The sequence below is a fragment of the Theobroma umbraticum genome, unplaced genomic scaffold, assembly GCF_002168275.2.
Source record: "Theobroma umbraticum cultivar Fairchild unplaced genomic scaffold, ASM216827v3 scaffold_56.0, whole genome shotgun sequence".
Taxonomy (NCBI): Eukaryota; Viridiplantae; Streptophyta; class Magnoliopsida; order Malvales; family Malvaceae; genus Theobroma; species Theobroma umbraticum.
Window position 1 is genome coordinate 1,421,592 of NW_018397256.1, and position 5,645 is coordinate 1,427,236.

A 5,645-nucleotide genomic window follows, 5' to 3' on the forward strand; every position below is an offset into this window, starting at 1 on the left:
GTGATATCCCGCCATTGTGAGGTGAGTAGGGGGTGTCGATTTTAAAATCTCCGTGCTATATATTTTGATTTACTTAGTAAGCATTGATGATTTTCTTAAGCCTAATTGTAGATAGCATGAGTTGTTAGCCTTGTTATGCGATTTTAAATTGGATTTACAATAATTATATATTACTATTGTGAAAAGCATGAGTTGGTAGAAACCATAGGAAGTTTGTGGATGCAAATTGTTTTGAAAGGAGTTTTGGATATAACTATAGATAAACCATATATGTAAAAAGTTTTAGAAACCGAGAAACAAGCCTTTCACCATGTTTACATCAAAATCTGTACCTTGTGTTTTTGTGTGATATGCATAGCTAAAAGCATTTGTTAAATGATTTAAAATGCAAAGTTTTGAGCTTCATTTTTATTCCGATCCTTGTACGAGTGATTACACCATGCCATTTAACTTGAAAAGTAATTTCAAAGGGTTATCAAACCCTGATTTTAAATGATTAAAAGAAAAAGCCTTGGAAAAACCCAATTTGGTTTTAAAAATGGTTTTGATAAACCGAGAGTGTCGAGAGTAGGCCAGTTGTCATTTCAGTTAAGTGTGACCTTTGTGCACAAATGAGCTTTAGCTGGAGAACCTTTTGGTCATCGACAGCTGTTAGACATGGCTGGGGCCATAGTCTGTGATATACGTGACAAAGCCATGGGTTGTTATATGTGGCTAGGCCACAAGTGATATTCACTGTTGGGCAGCTTGATTCTCTGATGTCGGCCAACATCATTGAGACTGCCATGGCTGTGGGAATCCGGTGAAGTAGAGCTCTCGGATGTTATTACGTTGAAATGGGTCCACAGGTAACTACTATACTTACCTACTCGAGAGCCTTGTAAGTTTTCGATGCATACTCTTTTGCATGGTAGAGAGTTGAGATTTCTTTACAACTCCCTTAGTTTAAATAAAAGCTTTCAGTGCTTACTTGACGAACATGAGATGTTTTATGTGACCGTACACTTTGATTTCTTTACATGCCACATATTTTGAGAGCGTGCTTACTTTATATTGTTATTCATATTTGTATGGCAAGCAATGTTTTTGATGTTTGAACTCGGTTTCGTAACATTATTTTTGCCCCGTTTTGCTAAGCAAAATATTGAATTATGATTTATGTCATTATTTTTACAAGGCACAAATATCCTACTAATGATTTGATTTCTTAAGATTATGTTTTGCTATTTTGATTTTTGTATTCAACTTATCTGTTTTATACTTGTTTCTCATTTATCCCCTACTCACGGAGTCGATGATCACTAAGTCTATGAGACTCACCCCTTTGTTTCCCTTATGCAAATAATGATCAGCCTATCGTGCATTCATCGGCATTTGTAGTCCACCGCGGATAGGTAAAGGAATCTCATAACACCTTAATCTAAGTCGCTCCACTGCTAGAGGTTGAGACCTTTATAGCATGATGTAAATGTAAATAGTGTCAATGCAAATGCAAAGTTGGATATTATAGACCATGATGGATTATTAAAAATGTGAGTAGTAAAAGTTAAGTCAATCTATTATTACTATTGTTTCAAATCATATTACAACGGATTATTTGATTTCAAAGTAATTATACAGTATCGTGGAACGAGTATAGAATTAATAAGAGTTCTTAATAAGGCTTGCTCGGGACTTGGCAAACTCTCTTGAGAGTCTTGAACGTCGATAGCGATTGGGGAGCAGGTCGTTACAATATCATTCAATAATGATCCATATCATCATTTCCACATAAGCAAAATAATCGTCAAGACACCAATCATAAGTGTCATAATATCTACTATACTAGTAAGGTGTCAATACATATTATTGACAAAGACAAAGGGAGAATGGGGACTTTTGCCCAATTCATCCCTGTAGTATTCTTATCCCCCACACCTGGCTTAAGGAGGAAAAAACTGGTGCATTTGTCCAGCTTGACCCTATGGTATTCTTACCCCACATCGAGATTCATAAAAGGAAAAGATGGCATGTTCACCAATCTTGACTCTGTGGTATTCTTACCACGATATTAGGCTTTTATACGGGGAAGAAATGGTATGTTCACTAAACTTGACCCTACGCTATTCTTAACCCCACACAAGGCTTAAATCAATAAATCACACAATTAAAATCTCATACAAGATCCTACCAAGATTAAGCATCAGATAACAAACCATGACATTCACATGAATCTTGAAATGGTGGAAACCTACTCATCCACATTCACATTCTCACATTTTATAAGCATTATATCATCCACATTCACTTTCTAAAGGAGATGTCTCGTTACCCACACTAGTCGTTAGGTCGGACTAATCGAGGAACTTTTGAACAAAATCATTTAAAGGGACTTGTCTCTACTTGTTGAAAACTAATATGTAATCGAGATATTTATGCACATAATATATTTGAAAATCTTGTCAAAATCATTTGTGCACAACCAATCAGATTTATCTATTTCATCGCAGCATTCAAATTATACAACAAACGCCAGTTGATAATCATGCTAAATTTACCATATAGAATTCTTAAAAAGATGCATCCACTTTTTTTTTTTTGAAAAGTCAATTTCTACCAATAAGTAAATGTCTACTCTAGTGAATTGGTTAAAGTTTCATCCGTTCCTAAACATCCAGCAATTATTGTAATCAATACTTAGTCTAGGAATCACATAATAATCGTTTAGGCTATTTCAAAACTATTCAGATGAACCTAAAACTAATTTTCTAGATTAAATCTACTACTGTTTAAATACCCATATATTTAATTTATAAACTCATCATCTTTACCTTAGGTGAACTCTAGACAAAGAGGAAACCCATCCCAATCCTTTAGTTTGCAGGAACTAATAAATTTAGAGAAACAAATAGTATTTCTTAAAGCTAAAAATCCAAAAATTAAAGATTCAAGAGTGAAAAATGTCACATTTGCTTTTAAACTCAAAACCAACCTCAAATCTTCCAAAAATAGTGATTGAGATCAAAAATGGGTTGAGAGAGCATTAAGGTCTAGGGTTTACCTAAGAAAAATGATTGAATGCTGCTAACCCTTAAAAAATGTAACCTATTTAAAGTTTAGAGTGTGAAAATACAATTTTGTCTTCTTTATTCTTTTGAAAACGACAAAATGTGTTAATACATTTGAGAATGCATTGATATATTTTATTTTTGGAACATTTTTATTAATACATTTGGCCATGTATTGATAGATGTTCATCGAAACCCATTTTAAAAAGCATTTTGTATGAAATCTATCAATACATTTGGGCTATGTATCAATAGATTCGCTTTTGGATGAAATCTATCGATACATTTGGACCATGTATCAATAGATTTCTCCTATAGTTAAAAATTGAGTTGAAAACTAGCCCATTTGAACTCCAATACATGCCATCCTTTAAAAATCACCTCAAAACATCAAAATATGAATTATACAAGTTCAAAACTTAGTTTAAATGTTCAAAACATGAAACATGCACGCTCATCTAAGGATTTTTTTCTTAACCTATACTCTTACTTAAGGTGGGATTTCACATTTATAATTCGACTATTGTTGAAAGAAATTGTTCTTGCTGTCAAAAGAGGAATGGTCTGGCAATTCATTAACTGTGCAACCATGACAAATTTTCTTGCTTTCAATGAAGTTAGAACACTAATTTATTTCATGTTATTTTGTATTATTATAATTGAACTTTTTCAATGAAGTTAGAACACTAATTTATTTCATGTTATTTTGTATTATTATAATTGTACTTTTTTATCCCTCTGTTATTGCTATTAAAGGTTTAATAATGGTATGATTATAATTTTGCTTTTTCATCCCTCTATTGTTGCTATTAAAGGAAAAATAACGTTCAAAATGTTAGAAGAATATATGACTATAAAACTTTCGTCAATTTTTTCTTTGATACTATTTCCATGTTGGCAAAATTCCATGTTATTTCGTACGACTATAAAAATGCTCTTGGCAATTGGAAAACAGCAAGCTTTCTTCTTTTTCTATGAAGGCACCAAGCTCTCCTTAACAATTAAAGTGTTACTTTTGTTTAAAGATACAATGTTGCCACAATGGCGACACTTACATTGCATATATTTTTTGTGAGAAAATGCTCTATATAGCTGAAACATTCACCAATAGTTTTATAGGATAATGCATTTAACATTACATATCTATTCCATCAATTTCTCAACAACCAAACAAAAAACAATTGAATTAAAAATATTGGTTGTCTTGAGGACATTACATAAGCATCACTCTAGTAGGAGTAATAACCAGTAATATTTCTTTTCTCCTTTATTTACAATAAAATCTCTATAAATTAATACTCTTATGACCATCAAAATTTATTAGTTAATCGATATATCATTTAATCAATAAATTAATAATTTATTAATTTATACATTAATTAATAAAAAATTTAATTTATCAAGGTATTTTTTATTTTTTCCCAAAACATTGAACTTGATACATGTATTGTGTAGAGTGATTATATGAATATTACCTAATTATCGAATTACAAATTATAGTTATTTGTGACAAGTGAATTATTGAGAACATTATGGGAAATGGAAAAGAAGATGAAGTTGAAGATGATTGTTTTGTATTGGAGTTTGTCTTGTGCAAATATGCACTTAAGGCATTAATCACATTACATAATTTTTTCTTGCAATACGAGAACACTACGCAAGAACTTCTTAATGCACTAAAGACAAGTGAGAGATGAGGTTTAAGGAGACATAAATTTCAAGAAGAAACAAGTAACATTAGAGTCATATTTTACAAATGCATCCAAAATAAGTCATGTATATATAATTTTGATATATAAGGTAATTATTAATTTATATATCAAGTGAGACTTATGTGTTTTTTTTTAAATGTAATATCTTATAAATTTAGTGAATTAGGATTTTATTTTTATGAATATATGTGAATATCCATTGTATTTCATAACATCCAATATATCCCCCCATATCCATTGTACATATTTATGTTAGTGCATCCCTATCTCTTGGTTTTATTCAGTATATGTACATTCCAATTTACTAAGTTCATCCTCTCTATTTATATAAATTAATTTTCCCTCTTTTATTGTGTGCCTATAAGTAAAGGCATTGTAGTTGATGGTAGATATACTAGAACAAGAAATGAAATAAAAGATCGCCTACTCTTACTACTTCTCTCTAATATTCTCCTTCAAAGTTATATTTAAAAAACACATTATCAGCATAAGGCCCTAATCAAACAAGAAGGTAATTTTTTTTAATTCTTCAACCAATTAGATTTTAGTTTGGTATATCGTCCAATCGGCTTGAAGCCAACAATGAACCTTAAGCCTCTTTCCGTCATCTAAAGTGGCAGTGGGTCCCTAGGAATCCTTATAAGTGACATTTGATTTTGTCAATACAAGTGCAATTGGGAATCACTGAGAGAAAGGAAGATGTTTGCTTGCTTGATAGTGCAACAACACAAACTGTACTTTGTTGCAAGCACTTTTTCTCGAGTGTGACATTATGTAAGGTAAATTTCCATACAATATCAAGTCTAGTTGGGATAATTGATGGCTCCGAAAATGCCAAAATTGTTTTGTCAAATGGCACTACTTTTCAAATCGAGGATGCATCCCT